The sequence below is a fragment of the Schistocerca americana genome, chromosome 2 (assembly GCF_021461395.2).
Source record: "Schistocerca americana isolate TAMUIC-IGC-003095 chromosome 2, iqSchAmer2.1, whole genome shotgun sequence".
In the NCBI taxonomy this organism is placed as follows: Eukaryota; Metazoa; Arthropoda; class Insecta; order Orthoptera; family Acrididae; genus Schistocerca; species Schistocerca americana.
Genome location: NC_060120.1, coordinates 372,023,741 through 372,049,556, shown reverse-complemented (window position 1 = coordinate 372,049,556; position 25,816 = coordinate 372,023,741). Strand labels below are relative to the sequence as shown.

At 43.4% G+C, this 25,816-nt stretch overlaps 1 pseudogene; it reads left to right on the top strand.

Annotated features, from left to right (window-relative positions):
• LOC124594029 overlaps positions 1-25,816 on the top strand; it is a 352,828-nt pseudogene that overhangs the window by 28,203 nt on the left and 298,809 nt on the right.

Here is a 25,816-nt window from a genome sequence, read left to right as displayed (position 1 = left end):
CAAATTCTGAAATATACATTATTTCGCTTGTATGAGCAATATTTCCTGTGCAGGCTGACAATGTTAGTATTTTTAATCATTCTGTTAATTCACTGTGATCATCGCAATATATATACTCTACGACAAATAAACGACACACCACGAAGTAATTATCTAAATGGGACCGAAATCGGTAGATGAGACGTAACTCTACAGACGGCCGTCCGCGGTTGTCTCGCGGTTCTAGGCGCGCAGTCCGGAACCGCGCGACTGCTACGGTCGCAGGTTCGAATCCTGCCTCGGGCATGGATGTGTGTGATGTCCTTAGGTTAGTCAGGTTTAAGTAGTTCTAAGTTCTAGGGGACTGATGACCACAGCTGTTAAGTCCCATAGTGCTCAGAGCCATTTGAACCATTTTGAACTCTACAGACAAATAAATTGTTACAGTTTCAAAAAACTGGCTCTTAGCACTATGGGACTTAACATCTGAGGTCATCAGTCCCCTAGACCTAGAGCTACTTAAACCTAACTAACCTAAGGACATCACACACAACTATGCCCGAGGCAGGATTCGAACGTGTGACCCTAGCAGCCTCGTGGTTCCGGACTGGAGCGCCTAGAACCGCACGACCACAGCGGCCGGCTGTTACAGTTTCAGAAAAACTGGATTATTTATTCAGGAGAAAGAAGAAAATATAAGCAAGTCAGTAACGTGCTGGTCCACATCTAGACCTTATGCAAGTAGTTACTCGGTTTATCATTAGTTAATAGTTTTTAACGTCCTGCTGAGGGATATCTTGCCAAATTCTGTGCAACTACGAACTATATCGTCAAAATCCCGAGATGGTTGGAGAGCCCTACCCATAATGTTCCAAACATTCTCAATTGGGGAGAGATACGGCGAACTTGTTGGCCAAGGTGGAGTTTGGCAAACACCTGGAGGACAACCAAAGTTGTCCTACTATGAAAAGAAATGACAACAGAGACCATATGGTGGGCGACAGTCAGCTTGGTATATGATCGGTGTCCGGGGCGTCAGACTCGTATTCACTGGTCATCGTGGCTCAGTTCGAAGGGGACGTATCACTGAAGATAATACTACTCCACTCAGTGAAATTTTAGGCCAAATCCTATTTTTTCCAGCACGGGAGCCGGCTCTCTTCCCAATTGAGAGCGTTTGGAGCATTATGGGCAGGTTCCTGCAACCAGCTCGGTATTTTGACTGTCTTACGTGCCAATTGGAGAGAAACTGGCACGATATATGAAAGAGGACATCCAACAATCAATTTCAAGCCGAATAAATGGTTGCATAAGGGCCAGAGGTGAACCAACGCATAATAGCTGCTTGCATAAGGGCAGAGATTAACCAACGCATTACTGACTTGCTCAATTTGTGAAGCTCTTTGTCATGAATAACTCATCCGATTCGTCCGAAAAAGTAATCATTTGTTTGTCTGTAGATATACGTCACATCTTCCTGAACGACCGTTCCAGTGGTCTCCAAATGTTTCCTTAAGAGGGATTGCCATTACATGTGTGGAATGAAAGGGACATCCGTGATGTTAGTACCACTCTTCTTTATGTCCAGTGGGATGTTTTCCAATTACCGTTTATCGTAGGAACGAGAGATATTTGAATGTATATAGATTCCCACCAGTAAAACAGGGATTAATGACGAGGATCTTGAAAACTTGCACCAAACGTCCAAAGCATATTTGCTTATCCACCTCTTTGAGTCAATGTGGATTTTCAAGTGACGATTAGTGCCCATTGCGAAGACTCACTTGCTCGTGATTTCTAAACGATGCTTTTCTCTTAAACAAAATTTTATCTAAATGGGACCGAAATCGGTAGATGTGATGTAACTGTACAGACAAATAAATCGTTACAGTTTCAGAAAAAGTGGATTATTTGTTCAGGAGAAAGACCACAAACTGAGCAAGTCAGTAACGTGCTGGTCTTCATCTAGCCCTTATGCAAGAAGTTATTCGGTTTGTCATTAGTTGATAGAGTTTTGGACGTCCTTCTGAGGGATATCTTGCCGAATTCTGTGCAAATGGAATTTGGAAGTCATTGCCACGAAGCTGCAGATACAGCGAAATGTGAAGATGATGAAATGCGATGGAATGTAGTGTTCGCAGAACAATCGCTTGGCTGATCTTCTCGTATTTCCGAGATGCTTCTTAGTGACATTTGCAGCAAACGTTCCGAAGTTAATGTGCAGTGTAGCACGTCTCAGAATTTGGCTCGCGCACCGCAGAACGGTATCAGTGCATACCCAACCAGTAAGTAGGTCTCGGTACATCGCCATGGAAGTTCCGGAACGAAACGAAAGAAGCTTTTCAGTGTTTCGAAACGAATGTCGCGTGACACTGTGGGCGGAGTTCGGTAGCTGTAAGGTGCTATTAGGAGGTTCTGCAGGTGCTAAGGAGTGCGCGTGTGTGTGTGTTGCAGACCCGTGCGCGAGCGTGCGCTGCCTGGAGACGGAGTGGTGCCAGCTGGACGAGGAGCGGCGGCCCGTGTGCCGCTGCGGCGAGGCCTGCTCGCCGGACGTGTCGCCCGTCTGCGCCTCCGACGGCCGCACCTACGGCAACGAGTGCGAGCTGCGCCGAGAGGCGTGCCGCACGCGCCAGCCGCTGCGCGTCATCTACCGCGGCATGTGCAGCTCCGGTCAGTCGCCTCAGCCTAAACGTACCCGTGTGCGAGAGTATTCGTGATACACCTTCCTTTCCCGTCTGGCATTTACAGATTTCCATTTTAGTGTCTAAATTGAGATAACTGTACGTACAAAACACATATTAACAGTCACTCGATTATTGCTGCCGATGCTCAATGGCTTTCTTTCAGTACTGATGTGGATGACAGCACACTTTCACTTATTCAGAGATTATTGACACTTTTCGTATCACATAGATGACTAGACTGGATCTTCTGATGGCTTTACTAGACGAGAGAAAACAGTATCATCTCCTGAATATACAGGGTGGTCCATTGATCGTGACCGGGCCAAATATCTCATGAAATAAGCGTCAAACGAAAAAACTACAAAGAACGAAACTTGTCTAGCTTGAAGGGGGAAACCAGATGGTGCTATTGTTGGCCCGCTAGATGGCGCTGCCATAGGTCAAACGGATGTCAACTACGTTTTTTTTAAAACAGGAACCCCCATTTTTTTATTATATATTCATGTAGTACGTAAAGAAATATGAATTTTTTAGTTGGACCACATTTTTCACTTTGTAATAGATTGCGCTGTAATAGTCACAAACATATGGCTCACAATTTTAGACCAACAGTTGGTAACAGGTAGGTTTTTTAAATTAAAATACAGAACGTATGTACGTTTCAACATTTTATTTCGGTTGTTCCAATGTAATACATGTACCTTTGTGAACTTATCATTTCTGAGAACGCATGCTGTTACAGCGTGATTACCTGTAAATTCCACATTAACGCAATAAATGCTCAAAATGATGTCCGTCAACCTCAATGCATTTGGCAATACGTGTAACGACATTCCTCTAAACAGCGAGTAGTTTGCCTTTCGTAATGTTCGCACATACATTGACAATGCGCTGACGCATGTTGTCAGGCGTTGTCGGTGGATCACAATAGCAAATATCCTTCAACTTTCCCCACAGAAAGAAATTCGGAGACGTCAGATCCGGTACGTGCGGGCCATGGTATGGTGCTTCGACGACCAATCCACCTGTCATGAAATAAGTTATTCAATACCGCTTCAACCGCACGCAAGCTATGTGCCGGACATCCATCATGTTGGAAGTACATTGCCATTCTGTCATGCAGTAAAACATTTTGTAGTAACATCGGCAGAACATTACGTGGGAAATCAGCATACATTGCACCATTTAGATTGCCATCGATAAAATGGGAGCCAATTATCCTTCCTCCCATAACGCTACACCATACATTAACCCGCCAAGGTCGCTGATGTTCCACTTGTCGCAGCCATCGTGGATTTTCCGTTGCCCAATAGCACCTATTATGCCGGTTTACGTTACCGCTGTTGGTGAATGACACTTCGTCGCTAAATAGAACGCGTGCAAAAAATCTGTTATCGTCCCGTAGTTTCTCTTGTGCCCAGTGGCAGAACTGTACACTAAGTTCAAAGTCGTCGCCATGCAATTCCTAGTGCATAGAAATATGGTACGGGTGCAATCGATGTTGCCGGCTAGTGTGGCCGAGCGGTCGCTACGGTCGCAGGTTCAAATCCTGCCTCGGGCATGGATGTGTGTGATGTCCTTAGGTTAGATAGGTTTAAGTAGTTCTAAGTTCTAGGGGACTGACGACCTCAAATGTTAAGTCCCATAGTGCTCAGAGCCATTTGGACCATTTTTTGCAATCGATGTTGATGTAGCATTCTCAACACCGACGTTTTTGAGATTACCGATTCTCGAGCAATTTGTCTGCTACTGACGTGCGGTTTAGCCGCGACAGCGCCTAAAAGACCTACTTGGGCATCATCATTTGTTGCAGGTCCTGATTGACGTTTCACAAGTCGCTGAACACTTTTCTATCCGGCGAACGGTCCGGACTCTTGGATGATGTCGTCCTGGATACCGAGTAGCATACATAGCACACGCCCGTTGGGCATTTTGATCGCAATAGCCATACATCAACACGATACAGACCTTTTCCGAAATTGGTAAACGGTCCATTTTAACACGGCTGATGTATCACGAAGCAAATACCGTCCGCACTGGTGGAATGTTACGTGATACCACGTACTTATACGTTTGTGATTATTACAACGCCATCTATCACAAAGCGAAAATGTGGTCCAACTAAAAAATTCATATTTCTTTACGTACTACACGAATATGTAATAAAAACGGGGGTTCCTATTTAAAAGAACGCAGTTGATATCCGTTTGACCTATGGCAGCGCCATCTAGCGGGCCAACCATAGCGCCATCTGGTTTCCCCCTTCAAGCTAAACGAGTTTCGTTCTTTGTAGTTCTTTCGTTTGATGCTTATTTCGTGAGATATTTGGCCCGGTCTCTATCAATGGACCATCCTGTATACACTGACGGAAAAAATCGGAACGCCAAAAAATAATTAATGTAGAGTCGTGAAATTTCGGGAACACTTTTGTCAGTGTGACGTATTTAAGTGATTAACATTGCAGAATCACAGGCTAATGCAAGCGCAAGATAATCCATTGCAAATTTGGATTGCTGGTACATTAATAACCGATGTAACTGCCAGACTGTGGAATGCAAGCATGCACAAGTGCATGCATTGTGCTGTACAGGAGCCGAATGTCAGTTTGTGGGACGGAGTTTCATGTCTGTTGAACTTGCTCGATCAACACGGGAGCAGTTAATACTGTTCGTGGATGACGCTGGAGTTGTAATCCAATAATGTCCCATATGTGCTCTATTGGAGACAGGTCTGGTGATGGAGCAGGCCAAATCAACATGTCGACACTCTGTAGAGTACGTTAGGTCACAAAAGCAGTATTTATGGGAGAATTATCCTGTTGGAAAATACCCTCTAGAATGCTTCTCATGAATAGCAGTATAACAGTTCGAATCACCAGAGTGACGAGGCAAATTTGCAGTGAGGGTACGTCGGATAACGGCGAGAGTGATCCTCCTGCCACACGAAATTGCACCCCAGACCGTAGCTCCAGGTGTAGGACGAATGTGTCTAGCACACAAACAGGTTAGTTGCAGGCCCTCAAATCGCCTCCTTGTAACACACGGCCATCACTGGCACCGAGGCAGAACCAGCTTTCAGCAGAAACCACAACAGAGCTCCGCCCTGCCCTGCAAAGAGATCTCGTTTGACACCACTGAAGTCTCAAATGGCGGTGGTTTGGGATCAGTGGATGCACGCTGCAGGGCGTCTGGATCGGAGTTGTCTCTGAAGTAACCGATTTGTACCAGTTCGTTGTGTCACTGGGGTGCTGAAATTGCTGCAGGTGCAGTACGATATGCCATGCCATACCCCGAACACCGTGATCTTGCTTCTTGGTAGTGCCACGTCGCCGTCTGGAGCCCGGTCTTCTTGCACCGAACATTCTCGTGAACATCGATGCCAGCAATCATGAGCGGTGGCTACGGTCCTGCCAAATCTTTCTGCAATATCGCAGAAGGAACATAATCCAGCTTCTATTATACGACCTCGTTGAAACTCGGTAAGGTGATGATAGTGACCTGTCTTTGCCTTTAAAGGCAGTCTTGACTGACATCAATTCATCACGTCGAATCTCAAACGTAACTAACGCTCATGACTGTTACATCGTGTATTTTTGTATCCTTATAGTGGCGCTACTAGTGCCACTCTTATTCGATTGACGCGAAATTCGAATACACATCACATTTCAGATGTAGAAAGACTCCTGCCAACTTTAGTTTATGTCGCACAACTAATTTTCCGTCATTGTAACCGTACATATAAAACTCAAATTAATAGTCTACCGCCTACTGATATCGGTGGTCAACTTGTTTCTTTTTGTACTAATGTGGAAGCTGTCACATTTTTCCTCATTCAGAGACCATTGTAACTTATCCGCAAGATGTAGATATCGTGCCGTTTTGCAATTGCTTTAGATCTTCTGATGACTTTTCTGGACGGTAAATGGCAGTATCATCTGCTAACGACCTGAGATTATATGCCAAATCGTTTATGTACGAGTAGATTAGGAACAACAGAGGGCGTATAACACTTCCTTAGGGAACGCCGGATATCACTTCCGTTTTACTCGATGATTTTCCGTCGATTACTACGTTCTGTGATCTTACTGATACAAAATCACGACGTGTTACTCCGTAGGAACGAAATTTCATTGTAAGTCACTTGTGAGAAAACGTCAAAAGCCTTCCGGAAATACAGAAATATGGAATAAATTTGAGGACCCCTGTTAATAGCAGTCATTACTTCATGAGACTAAAGATATTTCGTCAATCCGTGCTGTATGTTAGCAGACCGTTTTGTTGAAGATAATTCACAATGTTAGAACAGAGAATATGTTCCAAACACTTGCTGTTAATCGACGTCAGTGATATCGGTCTTTAATTCATCGGATTACTCCTAGCTGTCTTCTTGAGTATTGGTACGACCTGTGCAATATTCCATGCTTTTGGTACGGAAAACGATCTCTTGTATATGATTGCGAATTATGAGGCTGTTGTATCAGCATTCTCTGAAAGGAAGCCTTTATTACGAGGGCTATCCACAAAGTACATTACGTTTTGGAATTAAAAATAAATAAAGTATTGGAAAATGTTTTTATTATATACAGATGAAAGCCACACTTAAATACTACTTTTCTACATAGTTGCCATTTAAATTAAAGCACTTATCGTAGCGATGGACGAGCTTGAAAATTCCTTCGTCGTAAAATTCGGCCGCCTGCGCCTTCAACCACGTGGTTACCTCTTCTTGAAGCTGTGCGTCGTCATCAAAACGCTGCATAGCCAACCACTTCTTCATTGCTGGGAATAAGTGGAAGTCACTCGGTGCCAGGTCGGGACTGTACAGTGGATGAGGAAACAACTCCCACTTAAAAGATTCGAGAACTTCACGAGTGGCATTTGCCGTGTGGGCCCGGGCGTTGTCGTGAATCAACAAGATCTTTGAGCCCAACTTTCCCCTGCGCTTGTTTTGTATTGCTCTTCTGAGGTTGTGCAGAGTTTGGCAATACCTTTGAGAGTTTATTGTAGTGCCTCTTTCCAGGAAATCCACAAAAATCACACCTTTTCTGTCCCAAAGGAGGTAACCACGTGGTTGAAGGCTCAGGCGGCCGAATTTTACGATGAAGGAATTTCCAAGCTCGTCCATCGCTACGATAAGTGCCTTAATTTAAATGGCAACTATGTAGAAAAGTATTATTTAAGTGTGGCTTTCATCTGTATATAATAAAAAAAAATTCCAATACTTTATTTATTTTTAATTCCAAAACGTAATGTACTTTGTGGATAGCCCTCGTAGATGATTTAAGCTCCTTGGCTACACCGAAGTTCCTCACGTTGGCAGCTATTTTTGATTCGAATTCTGGAATATTTACTTCATCTTCTTTGGCAAAGGAATTTTTGAAATTTCATGCGCTGCATTAGGCCGTCTGGTACAGCAACCGTATATAGAATACATGCATTAAAACAACGTTGGTTGGAACTTATTAACGACGCGTTTCGCCTTCGCGGACATCTTCAGATTATCTTAGAATTTTCCTGTTACAACGTATTAAAAACAATAAATCGCGTGTGTGCTACAGTGAAGCATCGGAGTCGATGCATTCTTTAGTCTAGCAAATAGTCGTTTTATTGTTTTTGATATTTTGTGACAGGAAAATTGTAAGATAATCTGAAGACGTACTAAGAAGGTGAAACGCGTTGTTAATAAAAGAATAATTTGCAACCAAGACTTCTTCATTCAAATATCAAATTTCGGAAAATTATGTTTAATAACAGAGATTAAGTAAGGCTGTCATAGGTAACATAACCACTGGTATCGTTCAGTGAAGGTACTGATGGTGTCTTGCCGCTGGTGTAGCCTACTTAACATACGACTATCTCTTTGGATTTTCTGAAAGATTATACACCTTTCATCTTTTTTTAATACTAGTGTTGAATTTTATTTGCGAGTGTTGCCCAAAAAGTAATGCACCGTATCTTTTTCTTCAACAATTCTACATTGAAGAGAATGAGAATTACACACACGAAGTAATGGTGTTGTATCTACACATCCTATTTTTCCACGTAATCTCCATCCCGTTCTATGGCCTTCCGCCAGCGCGAAACAAGGGCGTGTATGCCCTGTCGGTACCAGTGCTTGTCCTGGTAGTGGAGCCAGTGCTTCACTGTGTGAACTTTCTTTGCTGATTAACAGATGCAGCGCCAACTGCCGAGTGGTGATGCGTCTGTCCTCGCGAATGACAACACCAGCTCGCTGCAGCATGTCAGGTGTGACAGCCATGGATGGTCTCCCCGACCGCTGCAAATCGTGGAGCTCCGCCGAACCCGCTTAAGATGACCTCACCCTCCTTGTCCAGCGACTAACTGTACTTCTGTCGACAGCAGATGCTCCACAGAGTTTACACAAGTGTTCGTACATATTCCTCACAGTTTCTTCCTCTGCAGTGAGAAATTCAATGGCGGCACGTTGCTTGTAACGTACAGCACCTACAGACGCCATTTTGAAACTGACCTGCAGCTTGTCGGAAGTGACGTAACTTGGCGCGGTTACTCACAAGGGAATCTCCCCATCGCACCCCCCTCAGATTTAGTTATAAGTTGGCACACTGGATAGGCCTTGAAAAACTGAACACAGATCAATCGAGAAAACAGGAAGAAGTTGTGTGGAACTATGAAAAAATTAAGCAAAATATACAACTGAGTAGTCCATGTGCAAGATAGGCAACATTAAGGAGAATGTGAGCTCAGCAGCGCCGTGGTCCCGTGGTGAGCGTGAGCAGGTGCGGAACAAGAGGTCCTTGGTTCAAGTCTTCCGTCGTGAGAAAAGTTTAATTTTTTTTTATTTCCAAACAATTATTATCTGTCCGTCCGTCCGATGCGAGGTAACTGCGCCGTAGTATGGGGACGCTACACCTAAACAAACATTGAAACACATGACGTCAGTCGACTACAGCGCACGGAAGAGAGAGTATTCCTGCTAACGAGGTTCCCTGGTTGGCAGTTGACTGTTCGCTACTTTGGACGAGAGTGCACTAAATACGTGAGATGTATTCCGTGGGTAATATGAATCCAGCAAATATAGCTCGTGACTTCAATAACAAGGCACGTACTTTCGTCAACTAATCGCACGGTTTTGCGGTGCGGTCGCAAAACACTGACACTAAACTTATTACAGTGAACAGAGACGTCAATGAACGAACGGACAGATCATAACTTTGCGAAAATAAAGGAAGTAAACTTTTCACTCGAGGGAAGACTTGAACCAGCGACCTCTCGTTCCGCTGCTGCTCACGCTAACCACGGGACCACGGCGCTGCTGAGCTCACATTATCCTCGATGTTGCTTATCTTCCACATGCACTATTCAGTTTGTATATTTTGCTTATTTTTTTTTTTTTTCATAGTTCCACACAACTTCTTCCTGTTTTCTCGATTGATCTGTGTTCAGTTTTTCAAGGCCTATCCAGTGTGCCAACTTATAACTAAATCTGAGGGGGGTGCGATGGGGAGGTTCCCTTGTCAGGAGACTTCAAATAATACGTGCGTAACGTTTCGCATTCGTAACATTGTTTTTTGGGTGAGAAAAAAAATATGCGATGCATTACCTTCTGGGCAACCCCGTACAACCAAAAGTTTGCTTATGTGTTGTCCTTATGAAAGAGGGAGGAAGAGTGTTGGCTGTAACCTGATCTCGTTCAGGGGTCATATTCCTAGAAAGGTTGCGTAGTACTGGAGCTGCCACTTGCTGCCAGCTGCAGGCACGCCTGATTGTTGACGTGTCGGCCGCAGGGAGCAACCCGTGCGCGGCGCTGCAGTGCTCGGGCCCCGGGCAGCGGTGCGCCATCAGCAAGCTGGGGCTGGCGCGCTGCGAGTGCCCGCCGCCCTGCGAGCCCGTGCTGCGGCCGGTCTGCGGCAGCGACGCGCTCACCTACCCCAGCGCCTGCGAGCTGGCGCGCGCCGCCTGCCTCGCCCGACAGCACGTCGCCGTCGCCCACCACGGGCCCTGCGGTCAGTACCGCTCGCTCCAGCACCCACCACTAGCACTAGCACTAGCAGTACGGGTGGGGCAAATAGAAGTGGCCCGGAGAAAAGAGTTCCAGGCTACAAACACAGCAGAAGAGAGGAAATACACCCAATAATCCCACTATAGAAGATGCTGAAAGTGACACCATTCATCTCTTGGCGCTTCTGGGCCCTGGTCAGCAAGTTGCTGAAGGCGGATCGAAGATAGACTGCAGTCTCATCCGAAGTGTTCTGCTGCAGCTCTTGAAGACTACGAGGGCTGTTGCGATACAACTTAGACGTAGGACTTCCCACACGATGTAATTACTAGGGCCCGGATTTTAATTACCTAAAAAACAGTGAAATATAAAAGCATTTATGACCTAAAACTTACATAAATATGACCTAAAAAAATAAAATATGACTTAATAGAAGCTTATTTAAAGCATTCTTATTTGTTTATTTAATTTTTTATTCACCATAAAATAATACAAAATTCACTTCTCAAAATACTGTAGATATAGTTCCTTCTTTCTGTAGGTTTTGTGGCTGATTTTCACCTGTTTTTTGAATGTCTGAATGTTTTATTTTCTAAACACGAAGTACAGTGGAAAGATCGTCTATCCAAACAGTAAAACAATGTTTTTTACTTCTACATAGTATTTAAATCGTTTCACATTATTTACTACCGTATGTCAATCTTCAGTATCTGCAAAGTTGCACTGGATCACAAGGTGCATTTTCAGGTTTTCCATTGTCAAAGATCTTCGGTTGTCGCTGAGGATAGTTTTGTACCTGGAAAACCTCCTCTCCACTTCACAATACGTCACTGGGGCGTATTTGAAGGCAGCCAGGTCACTGGAGTTCAGCTTTGTTTCAGTATCTTCAAATGTTGCGGCATTCCCTCAAAGACTGTCATTAATTTTGCACAGTGTAGAATATCCAGGATTCCGTTGGAGAACACTTTGCAATTTGGTTTTCACTTTGTCAGCCACATGACCACGAGGTCGTCCCAACTCCCTCTGCACATGTTGCACAATACTCAGGGCCTCTCATAGCTGAGTGACAGCACCTTCCAGTCGTTTGATGGCTTTTTATATCACTGAAAAATTGGCGTTGATGTATGCCAAATTTCGACACAATGTATCTGTAAAAACTTCTTTCACAATTTTGATGGCACTTGATTCATTGCTATCAAGCTCACAGAAGATTGTCTTTATTTAGGTGTACTTCGTGCAGTAATACTCAGCAGCGTTAAGCTAAGAACACCATCGTGTAAGAACAGGTTTAGGTGGGAGGGGCGTTCAAGGTGCTTGTTCCTTGAATTTCTGCACCCGTAGCGGAGCCTTCACATAGATTTTCTTGCCACAGGAAATTAATTTGTCCACGTCAGAGTAATATGATCGCACCTCTTCGGCAAGTCTGTGCAACGCATGTGCAAGGCAAGTGGCGTGAACCATACTGCGGTAGCGAATCTGAAGCCCTTTGGTTGCTTTAGTCATATATGAAGCACCATCTGTTACAAGTAGCAAAACGTTGTCTCTTTTCACACCATCCGGCCACAGTAGCTTCAGAGAGTTGTCAATCAAAATAGCAATCGTCGAATTGTTTACTCTATCGAGAGCTTCACACGTTAGTAGGAACATATTTCCAGGGCCATCAACTTTTAGGACACCAACAACAATATTTGCAATATACCGCCCATTAATATCCGTAGTTTCTTCTATCGACAGCCAGATCTTTTGCTCAGGAATAGTAATTCGTATTTTGTTGACTACATCATTGTAGCATACGGATAAATAGTTCTTTCTCAGTGTAGATTCATATGGAACTGGATGTTGGTTGGTTGGTTGTTTCGGGGAAGGAGGCCAGACAGCGAGGTCATCGGTCTCATCGGATTAGGGAAGGACGGGGAAGGAAGTCGGCCGTGCCCTTTGAAAGGATCATCCCGGCATTTGCCTGGAGCGATTTAGGGAAATCACGGAAAACCTAAATCAGGATGGCCGGACGCGGGATTGAACCGTCGTCCTCCCGAAAGCGAGTCCAGTGTCTAACCACTGCGCCACCTCGCTCGGTGAACTGGATGTGTTGTGTACTTCTCCAAGAACGGTCTGAAGCGTGGATTCTTCAGCTTTTCCAATGAGATGTTGCAGGACACCATCATCTCACAAAAATCCTTGCAGAATGATTGCACGGTTGACGATTGACCTGTCTGCACAAATAACAGAGTTTGCCTGCTGTTATTTTCAGCACTTCGTTTCACACAGCTGCTGTGTTTAGCGGTATTACAGTGTTGTTGCACATTAAAGCGCTTTTCTGCATTAACTTTAACTGCACTCTGTTTACAAAATAATATTTTCCCATCAGTACTAAAGAACTTCTCTCCAAATTCTCGAACATATCCTCGCAACTTCACGCTGTCGGAGCACTTTGCTTTAGGCATGTTGAACAAGGCAAAGACTGTATTCAAACTGGTTACTGGGAACACCTGTGCGACTGCGATGATTATTGCAGCAGAAGCCGCCTTTGTGGGTTCTGAGAGCGTATTGTCGACTCTGCGCAACAGTGTTTATGTTCGTGAAACGACTGTTGTGGTACACCGATTTTCTGCTCAGTCCTGAGAAATAAAGCTGTGTACTAATTTATGTGTTTATCTTTCATAATAGCACGCTAAATATTGTCTCGTGAGCAACATATTCATTTTCTTATTCGTGTGTCCCGTAAGATACGAGAAAAACGGTATATGCATTTTTGGCAAAAGTTGACGGAAATATGACCTATTATATTAAAAGTTAGCCGCAATATGATCTATTACTAAAATTTGTTGAAATATGACTTTATGTGCACAATCAAAATACATTTTTCGGCACTAACATGCCTAGATTTGTGTGTAAATTGTTCTAAAATTCACCCTAGAGTTCAGAAATAAATATCACTTGTCATTAAAATCCGGGCCCTAATAATCACACTGACAGATCATGCGACCTGGGTGGCCAGCTAGGGCCGTGACCAGACTGTAGGTTCATCCACATGATCGACGAGATATACTGGTCTCTTGCGGCAGGCGTCGGGTTGATTTGGTAGCTCTCTGAAGTATCTTCTGGTGAACTGCAGCCACATTTTCAGCATGTTTTTGACTTGGTCAAAATAGACTCTGACTGACACCACTTTCGGGTTAAGTATTGCATGGCATTCTTTGATGGCACTTTGACGCCATTAAACCTTAGCAAACAACTGACCACACCGTTTCCGCGACTTTATTATCACGTATCTTTCCGCAACGAACACCCGTTGCTTCGCTAAGAGTACCATCGCCCCTTTGCACTGCTGGACTCACACTGACATAGCCCGAACTACGCTCTGAACCAGCGTGGACGTACACATAGTGTGCGCGTCACGGAGTGTATGCACACATTCACGTCCAATTGTATCCTCTCGTCTGGGCCATTTTTATTTGCCCCGCCCTGTACTAGCACTGCTTTTATTCATCCGTGCATGTCTTTCACAGGGAAATTGGACATGTCACGTTAACCAGCTTGATTGTCTTTCTTATAACTTTGTTCGTTATGAAGATATGAACAGCACTACGTCTTTTTTAAACAGCACCCTGCATTTTTTATTCTGTAATCATCTTCCTCATCTCAAGAACTATTCTAATACGTATCACAGTACCAGTTACAAACACGTGAAGTTGTTAAAAACGTAACACGACTCTCCTGTTCTAGCGTACGGTTTAGGTACCCAGGGTAAAATACAATGAGGTAACAAAAGTCATGGGATACCTTCTAATGTCGTGTCGGACGTCCTTTTGCCCAGTGTAGTGCAGCAGCTCAAAGCAACATGGACTCAAAACGTCATTGGAAGTCCTCGGCAAAATTAATGAGTCATGCTGTCTTTATAGCGCTCCACAACTGTGAAAGTGTTGTCTGTGCAGGATTTTTTGCACTAACTTACCTTTCGATTAGGTACCACAAATGTTAGATGGGGTTCATGTCGGGAATCTGGTTGGCCAAATCATTCGCTCTAACTGTCCAGAATGTTCTTCAAACAAGTCGCGAACCATTGGGGCCCGGTGACATGGCGCATTCTCATCCTTAAAAATTCCATCGTTCTTTGGGAACAAGACGCGCATGAATAGCTGCAAATGCTCTCTGACCAGCCGAACATCCAGAAGACCCAAGCCACTCCACGTAAACACAGACCACACCATTATGGAGCCACCACCAGATGGCACACTATCTTGTTCACAACCAAGGTCCATAGCTTCGCGGAGTCTGCATCACACTTGAACACTACCGTCAGCTATTAGCTACTGAAATGGGGACTCATCTGACCAGGTCACTGTTTGCCAGTTTACTGGCGTCCAGCCGATATGGTCACGAACCCTGGAGAGGCCCTGCAGTCCCTGTCGTGCTTTTAGCAGAGGCGCTCCTGTCGGTCGTCAGCTGCCATAGTCCTTTAACGTCGAATTTCGCCCCGTTAATCTAACGGATAGGTCCTCCTACGTTCCACACTGATTTCTGCGGTTATGTTGCTTGCCTGTTAGCACTGACAACCCTACGCAAACTCCGCTATTCTCTATAATTAAGTCAAGGTTGCCGGCCATTGCGTTGTCTGTGGTAAGACGTAATGCCTCAGACGTGGTACTCTTGGCACACAGTTGACACAGTGTATCTCGAAACACTGAATTCCTTAACGATTTTCGAAATGGAATGTGCCATGCTTCTAACTCCAACTACCATTCTGCATTCAAAGCCTGTTAATTCCCGTTGTGTGGCCGTAATTGCGTCAGAAACTTTTTCACAAGGATCACCTGAGTACAAATGACTGTCCGTTTATACCTTGGGTACGCGATGCTGCCGTCATTTGTATATTTGCTTATCGCTATCCCATGGCTTCTGTCACTCCATTGTAAACTCGTCCACGTGCCGGATTTGAGAGTAAACAAACGGAAACACGAGGACAACCCACATCGGTCATTCAGTCAGTCGTCTTCAACTGAAGGTCTGAGTGAGCACAGTGTACACCAACGAAGAAAAGGAACAAATGCTGCTCTTCCAGGGAGATGTAAGTTACCAGATACGTAATTGCAATAATGTTTTCTTATTTACAATACGGGTATACGTTATACAGTGCTGTAGTACTTACAAATGAAACGTGGGATAAAGACATAGTCGATTAAAAAACCACATCATCATTGCTTTTTGTATTGTACTGGAAGGTAGGAGTAGTGCTACTCAGTGGTACTATACTGAGAGCTATATCCTGACAAGAACCCACGTTACTTACTGATGCTTACTCGTCTTGTTGTCGCGCTTCAGGAAACAAGAAATATCACCCCAAACTTGTATTATGCATAGATAAGGAGCATTCCTACCTTTTCTTCGTCGGCGTAGGCGTTCTCTCGAGCAAACTTTCTGTTGAAGACTGTTGACTGAATGACCAGAGTGCATTTTTCATCTGTTTCCATTTGTTTACTGTGAGTTCCAGCACGTGAACGAGATATCGATGCCGGAGAACCTCCAGTGTACGCTAGAAAACAAGAGTAAATGTCATTTTTGTGTTGCATCTTCGACACCTTCATGCGTATGAGGCTGGTAGGCTGTGATCCGTTTTTAAAGTTATTTGGGATGGTCGAGATAAAAGTGCACCCTGTATACAGAACACTTACATACTTACACGGCTAGTTTCACAATGCTGGGACAACTAGTCGACCATAACCTTATACTAGAACCATCCTACATTTCTTTGAAGTATTTTGGGGAAAGCACGGAAGAACCAAAGGAGATGACCTCTTAGAGACTGTACCTCCATACACCCAAATTCATGTTCTGTCTGTATAAAACAGCGCAATCTTATTCCGTTTAGCCGTAGTGTACAATACTGTTTTGAAAATAGGTTATCTAATAAAGTGAAAAGTTCATTTCTCATTACCATTCACTACACACACTGTACACTCTACGCGCATATTTTGTAATGTAAAATTACACACAGTATCAGCTGAACATCATAACCATAACCACGATGTTGTTGTTGTTGTTGTTGTTGTTGTGGTCTTCAGTCCTGAGACTGGTTTGATGCAGCTCTCCATGCTACTCTATCCTGTGCAAGCTTTTTCATCTCCCAGTACCTACTGCAACCTACATCCTTCTGAATCTGCTTAGTGTATTCATCTCTTGGTCTCCCTCTACGATTTTTACCCTCCACGCTGCCCTCCAATACTAAATTGGTGATCCCTTGATGCCTCAGAACATGTCCTACCAACCGATCCCTTCTTCTGGTCAAGTTGTGCCACAAACTTCTCTTCTCCCCAATCCTATTCAATACTTCCTCATTAGTCATGTGATCTACCCATCTAATCTTCAGCATTCTTCTGTAGCACCACATTTCGAAAGCTTCTATTCTCTTCTTGTCCAAACTATTTATCGTCCATGTTTCACTTCCATACATGGCTACACTCCATACGAATACTTTCAGAAATGACTTCCTGACACTTAAATCAATACTGGATGTTAACAAATTCCTCTTCTTCAGAAACGCTTTCCTTGCCATTGCCAGCCTACATTTTATACCCTCTCTACTTCGACCATCATCAGTTATTTTGCTCCCCAAATAGCGAAACTCCTTTACTACTTTAAGTGCCTCATTTCCTAATCTAATTCCCTCAGCATCACCCGACTTAATTAGACTACATTCCATTACTCTCGTTTTGCTTTTGTTGATGTTCATCTTATATCCTCCTTTCAAGACACTGTCCATTCCATTCAACTGCTCTTCCAAGTCCTTTGCTGTCTCTGACAGAATTACAATGTCATCGGCGAACCTCAAAGTTTTTATTTCTTCTCCATGAATTTTAATACCTACCCCGAATTTTTCTTTTGTTTCCTTTACTGCTTGCTCAATATACAGATTGAACAACATCGGGGAGAGGCTACAACCCTGTCTTACTCCCTTCCCAACCACTGCTTCCCTTTCATGTCCCTCGACTCTTATAACTGCCATCTGGTTTCTGTACAAATTGTAAATAGCCTTTCGCTCCCTGTATTTTACCCCTGCCACCTTTAGAATTTGAAAGAGAGTATTCCAGTCAACACTGTCAAAAGCTTTCTCTAAGTCTACAAATGCTAGAAACGTAGGTTCGCCTTTCCTTAATCTTTCTTCTAAGATAAGTCGTAAGGTCAGTATTGCCTCACGTGTTCCAGTGTTTCTACGGAATCCAAACTGATCTTCCCCGAGGTTGGCTTCTACTAGTTTTTCCATTCGTCTGTAAAGAATTCGTGTTAGTATTTTGCAGCTGTGACTTATTAAGCTGATAGTTCGGTAATTTTCACATCTGTCAACACCTGCTTTCTTCGGGATTGGAATTATTATATTCTTCTTGAAGTCTGAGGGTATTTCGCCTGTTTCATACATCTTGCTCACCAGATGGTAGAGTTTTGTCAGGACTGGCTCTCCCACGGCCGTCAGTAGTTCCAATGGAATATTGTCTACTCCGGGGGCCTTGTTTCGACTCAGGTCCTTCAGTGCTCTGTCAAACTCTTCCCGCAGTATCGTATCTCCCATTTCATCTTCATCTACATCCTCTTCCATTTCCATAATATTGTCCTCAAGTACATCGCCCTTGTATAGACCCTCTATATACTCCTTCCACCTTTCTGCTTTCCCTTCTTTGCTTAGAACTGGGTTTCCATCTGAGCTCTTGATATTCATACAAGTGGTTCTCTTATCTCCAAAGGTCTCTTTAATTTTCCTGTAGGCGGTATCTATCTTACCCCTAGTGAGATAGGCCTCTACATCCTTACATTTGTCCTCTAGCCATCCCTGCTTAGCCATTTTGCACTTCCTGTCGATCTCATTTTTGAGACGTTTGTATTCCTTTTTGCCTGTTTCACTTACTGCATTTTTATATTTTCTCCTTTCATCAATTAAATTCAATATTTCTTCTGTTACCCAAGGATTTCTACTAGCCCTCGTCTTTTTACCTACTTGATCCTCTGCTGCCTTCACTACTTCATCCCTCAAAGCTACCCATTCTTCTTCTACTGTATTTATTTCCCCCATTCCTGTCAATTGCTCCCTTATGCTCTCCCTGAATCTCTGTACAACCTCTGGTTCTTTCAGTTTATCCAGGTCCCATCTCCTTAAATTCCCACCTTTTTGCAGTTTCTTCAGTTTTAATCTACAGGTCATAACCAATAGATTGTGGTCAGAGTCCACATCTGCCCCTGGAAATGTCTTACAATTTAAAACCTGGTTCCTAAATCTCTGTCTTACCATTATATAATCTATCTGATACCTTTTAGTATCTCCAGGGTTCTTCCATGTATACAACCTTCTTTCATGATTCTTAAACCAAGTGTTAGTTATGATTATGTTGTGCTCTGTGCAAAATTCTACCAGGCGGCTTCCTCTTTCATTTCTGTCCCCCAATCCATATTCACCTACTATGTTTCCTTCTCTCCCTTTTCCTACACTCGAATTCCAGTCACCCATGACTATTAAATTTTCGTCTCCCTTCACAATCTGAATAATTTCTTTTATTTCATCATACATTTCTTCAATTTCTTCGTCATCTGCAGAGCTAGTTGGCATATAAACTTGTACTACTGTAGTAGGTGTGGGCTTCGTATCTATCTTGGCCACAATAATGCGTTCACTATGCTGTTTGTAGTAGTTTACCCGCATTCCTATTTTCCTATTCATTATTAAACCTACTCCTGCATTACCCCTATTTGATTTTGTGTTTATAACCCTGTAGTCACCTGACCAGAAGTCTTGTTCCTCCTGCCACCGAACTTCACTAATTCCCACTATATCTAACTTCAACCTATCCATTTCCCTTTTTAAATTTTCTAACCTACCTGCCCGATTAAGGGATCTGACATTCCACGCTCCGATCCGTAGAACGCCAGTTTTCTTTCTCCTGATAACGACATCCTCTTGAGTAGTCCCCGCCCGGAGATCCGAATGGGGGACTATTTTACCTCCGGAATATTTTACCCAAGAGGACGCCATCATCATGTAATCATACAGTAAAGCTGCATGCCCTCGGGAAAAATTACGGCTGTAGTTTCCCCTTGCTTTCAGCCGTTCGCAGTACCAGCACAGCAAGGCCGTTTTGGTTATTGTTACAAGGCCAGATCAGTCAATCATCCAGACTGTTGCCCTTGCAACTACTGAAAAGGCTGCTGCCCCTCTTCAGGAACCACACGTTTGTCTGGCCTCTCAACAGATACCCCTCCGTTGTGGTTGCACCTACGGTACGGCTATCTGTATCGCTGAGGCACGCAAGCCTCCCCACCAACGGCAAGGTCCGTGGTTCATGGGGGGGACCACGATGTATGACATCTATTTATTGTACGGTAATTTCCCATTTGCTTCTCCAGAAAATTTAGTCAGCATCTCTCCATAAGGATCGAGATGCTGATCTCAGAAAGACAGTAAGGCGTTAGTATTACCACTGCAGAACTTGGAGAGTAAAGTTTCCCAAACAGAAAAGAAATTATATAGTGCTAAAGTGCTATGTGAAGTAACACAGCTGATTTATTATTGTTGAAATTATTATTGTTTAGTTGTTTTACATTTTTTACCAAACCCTTAGTATGTTATCTAAATACTCCCCAAATATATAGAATGTATTGCTAAATAGCCTTTATAAATAAGTTCGTCTTAGTAATCTCTTTAATCTCATTGGAAAATTTATTATACAGTTTTGTTCTTTGGTAGAAAATGAAGTTTGAGTTTCATGCTTATGATTTTTGCTTGTTCCATAGTCGTGGACAGAGCATTTTGTGCCGTAACTGTCAAGGTAATTTTTATGTCCGTACCTGATTTGTAAAAGTACTCACTCAGTATGGTTAAAATACCCAGTATTTTGAGCAGGTCTTTCCAATAATCCCGTTTATTACTTTCGGTTATTACTCTTATGGGTCTTTTCAGTATTTTGAAAACTGTGTTCATACCTTGGCCATTGGTCCCCAAAAAATAATTCCAAAGCTAAGTGGTGAGTGCACAAGTGGACAATATGTAAGTAAATGACATTGGCCTTTATACACTGCTCATACGCCTCTAAGAGCACAACATGCTACTTACTAGCATATTATGTAGCAAAGCAAACTGAAGGCCTTGCCTGGTGGCAGCCTCATCGTGATTACTCCCTAGTGATGGGGAGCGAAGGTATCAACAGCAACAGTACATTTACAGATGTTGTTCCACCATGACTATGTCCTCCATAGCATTTCCACTAAACTTTGGCCAGCATATTTTATTGCACAAAATGTCTTGTACACTATCATTGTGGCAATATTTACTCACAGAGTGAAGGACCTGAAACAATGTTTCGTCTGCATGAAGCATTGGCGTCTTTACTTTGATGCTTCAGTTTCTCTCAGGAATCTAATGTTATGGCTTTTTTGAAACTATGTAATCTCTTTCTCACACACTAATTCGTTTTTTCTGGCAGCTTTTTAAACCGAATTCCATAAAGGGAACAATATTTCCACAGAGTTTCTTAGCTACCCTTGTTCTCTGAGCTAGAAGCTGCGAGGTTTCCACGAAGTTCATATTTCGCTATGCAACGGTGGCTAACGGTTACTGCTGCTGAATTGTTCTTCCACACAGCATCCCACACGAGAAAACTAGTTTAGGTACTTGGGCTAAGCACGGCTCTGTTTAAAAAGATTAGCTCGACATAGTCATAGGATCCAGCACCTAGTTCGCTGTAAGTAACAGTAACCTGTAGCTGTTATCCTGCAGTCAAATAGTCTATGCATTGGCCATAATTGCGAGATAATAAAATAAATAAAAGTACAAGTTGAATGCATAATTTAATAGCAAGGGTTCAATTCCAACGTCTGTAATTTATGTAAACGATAGAGAATTATGTTGAATAATGTTTATTCAAGACACGTCAGATAAGCGGGAAGTGTCCTAAAATATTCAGTTAAAATACTGACAAAAATACTTTTACCAAATGCAGTAAAGTTACGTTGAGAGCGTTATGAGAATGGCAATAAAATCCCCAAGTCAAACAGTCATCGAACAGACTCGAAAACTAAGTCCATTTCATAATCACAGTATATGAGATATTCACCATATCAAAACAGTTGTGTTCAACCTGATGATTTACAAATTATCATAAGTGATACAAAGAATAGTAACTCATACCCTGTGTATCCTCATTTCCGTAATACATGCGATGTAACTTAAGAGTCCTATTCTGGAGTACATTCAGACCTGTCCAAATATAAAGTCCCTTCAGAAATTAAGCTACGGTAATGGACGTTCACCATCCAGAATCAAACACGTTACCCCAGGTTCTGCAAGAACTTGACATAACGTGTCCAGTACCGCCCACTTGAGTTCTCCACTTTAAAAGCCCCAGACTAAAGTCTGCTTTTCCATTAGCTAAAGACCGTCCCCATCAAAAATATATCGTTCTTATGTTCTACAGACATGATTCGACTCACCTGACTACTTCCTCACACTAAACTAATATATTATAACAATATTTAAATAAAAGAAATGTTATAAACATTTGTTCACGTACAGACCATGTACAATGAATATAAATAAAGGTATGTCCATGAATAAATAAGCCAGTATTCTTGTACAAGGTCGCTCATAATAAATGACAACAGATTGTCCTTAAATATTAATTAAATAATTAATTATTCATACTTGACAGAAGTGTCTTTTGGTTCTCTTTCCAGTTGTGGTGTCCGCTAACCCATGTAACTGATCGCTTTTAAATTAGCACAGTTTCTTTAATAGCACTCTGCGATCAACATTCCAATAAAGTCACTGGCAAAATAGTGAACGGTTCATTGAATAACTACATAAGTGTTACGAAATGTTTGATACTGATGCAGTGTAAATATGGAGAACACGATGGTATGACAAACATTTGCGTAATAAAAAAGATATAGAAGACACAATAACTCAAGAAGCCGGGAGTGTGTGGAGGATGATCGATGGCAGTGAACCCAAGGCGTCTGACTGTTGTAGATGTCGCGCCGCTCATGTGTGGTTTGGGATTGTCATGCTGAAGGAGAGGGTGCTCTATGTGTGGACGAACTCTTAGATATCGAAAGTCGATTACAGCACGCTGTTTCTCATGCACGGACATAGTTACGTTGAGTACCGCCATGTCACACGCTACATTTCGGAGCCCTCTACCGGCAGAGGGTTGCAACTTGCATCGGCGAAGCAGGAAAGTCGACTGAGTAATATGCATGACATGTGATACACTCCAAGATAAAAAACATCTCGAAGGAACTATCCGAAAGGGACAGAAATCGGTTGATGTGATATACCTGTGGACGGAATATAGTACGATATTCCTCATGAGGCTACCAATCAATTTCAAGCCGAACAATTGCTTGCTCAGTTTGTGACGCTCCTTCTCTTGAATAAATCATCCAATATTTATGAAATTGTGATCGTTTGTTTGTACTTATATCCACATAACATCTACCGATTTCTGTCATATTCGGATGATTACTGCGTGGTTCTTTCTTTTTTTTAAAAGAAAAAAAAGAAGAAGGAAAAGTGAATCCTCAACCGATACTGAGAACATTTCAGCACGCCCTCATAGATTGGGAATGAGACACTGAAAGTAATAGATGAATTCTGACATTTAAGAAGCAAAATAACTAATTTACAATTTGCATTAGTGATCTAATGGATAACGTTGGAGGTTCATGAGGCTATTCGCAGTCGATTCGTTCGTGTATAGGAATGCTGCAATACCATAAGGCTATCGAGAAATGCAGCAAGATCTGCAGAGGATCGATGATTGGTGCAGTGAGTGTCAGTTGACACTGAACGTAAATACGTATAAGGCATTGCGAATAAATAGGCGAAGAAATCCACTACTCTTGAATTACACTACTGACGAAAAGTCATTGGAAACAGTTACTACAGCAAAATACCTAGGGATACCCGTCGAGAACAACCTAAAGTGGAATGTCCAAATAATAGGGAAAGCAGATGCCAATCTGAGGTTTAGTGGAAGAACCTTAAGAAAACGTAATTCATCCACGAAAGAAGTAACTAAATGTTAGGGATCTTTTCTGAAGGTATTTTTCTTATATATATAGTCCTCTGCGGAAGTGAAACGTGGACAGCAAACAGTTCTACCGATTCTTGACTATTGTTCATCAGACGCGGACACTTATGAAGTAGCAGCAACAGAAGAAATGGAGAAAATCCAGCGAAGGGCAGCACGTTTTTTACAGGATCGTATATACGGCGGGAGAGCCTTTCGGAGATGCTCAACACACTCCAGTGGCTGCAAGAGCGGCGTTGCACATCACGGAGAGGTTTATTCTTCAAATTTCGTGAGTTCAAGTTTCATGAAGAATTGTGGCAACACACCTCAAAAAAGTTTTGCATCACCCGATTCCCAGAACTCCTGAAGACATACGTTGACTGTGGATATTGTATCACAGACACAGTTCCTTTGACTGTTCAGAGATGTCACTAAACCCACCCAAAGATGTAAACAACCATGCATGAGCAGCGCCAGGGGGTCAGACAGCGGATCACTTCCAGTCATTCCACCAGGAAGGAGGCACACGGCTCGTGTTGACTGTAGTTCAACTATGCCTAGGCGGTCAGTAACTCTGTTCGATCGCGCCCGCATTGTTACTTTGTGCCAGGAAGGGCTCTCAACAAGGGAAGTGTCCAGGCGTCTCGGAGTGAACCAAAGCGATGTTGTTCTGACATGGAGGGTATACAGAGAGACAGGAACTGTCGATGACATGCCTCGTTCAGGCCGTCCAAGGGCTACTACTGCAGTGGATGACCGTTACCTAGGGATTATGGCTCGGAGGAAACCTGACAGCAGCCCCATCATGTTGAATAATGGTTTTCGTGCAGCCACAGGACATCGTGTTATGACTCCAAATGTGCGTAATAGGCTGCATGATGCGCAATTTCTCTCCCGACGTCCAAGGCGAGGTCCATCTTTGCAACCACGACACCGTGCAACGCTGTACAGATGAGTCCAACAACATGCCGAATGGACCGCTCAGGATTGGCATCACGTTGCCTTCACCGATGATCGTCGCATATGCCTTCAACCAGACAATAATCGGAGACGTGTTTGGAGGCAACCCGGTCAGACTAAACGCCTGAGACACTCTGTCCAGCGAGTTCAGCGGAGGTTTCCTGATGTTTGGGGATAGCATTTTGTGGGGCCGACGTACGCCGCTAGTGGTTCACCTAACGGTAACGGCTGTACGATACGTGAATGCCATCCTCCGACTGATAGCGCAACCACATCGGTAGCGCATTGGCGAGGCATTCGTCTTCATAAAGGACAATTCGCGCCCCCATCGTGCACATCTTGTGAATGACTTCCTTCAGGATAACGACATCGCCCGACTTGAGTGGCCCGTATGTTCTTCAGACATGAACCCTGACAAACATGCCTGGGATAGATTGAAAAGGGCGTGTTTATGGACTACGTGACCCGCCAACCACTCTCAGGGATCTACGCCGAATCGCCGTTGAGGAATGGGACAATCTGGACCAACAGTGCCTTGATGAACTTGTGGATAGTATGCCACGACGAATACAGGCATGCATCAATGCAAGAGGACGTGCTACTGGGTATTAGAGGTATCGTTCTGTATAGCAGGTGGTACGACATGCAATGTGTGGTTTTCATGAGCAATAAAAAGGGCGGACATGATGTTTATGTTGATCTCTATTCCAATTTTCTGATTTTTTTGATATGTGTATTTCTCATGCATCTTTCGTGAATGGGACAGGAAAAAAGGTGAAAAGGTAATTAGACCAGAATGACTCTCCGCCACACACCGTAAGTTGGCCTTTGGAATAGACAGGTTGGTCATAAACAGTCTGAATAGTTTGTAAGCGTCTGCAAGGAAGAAACACTCCTGGAAATGGAAAAAAGAACACATCGACACCGGTGTGTCAGACCCACCATACTTGCTCCGGACACTGCGAGAGGGCTGTACAAGCAATGATCACACGCACGGCACAGCGGACACACCAGGAACTGCGATGTTGGCAGTCAAATGGCGCTAGCTGCGCAGCATTTGTGCACCGCCGCCGTCAGTGTCAGCGAGTTTGCCGTGGCATACGGAGCTCCATCGCAGTCTTTAACACTGGTAGCATGCCGCGACAGCGTGGACATGAACCGTAT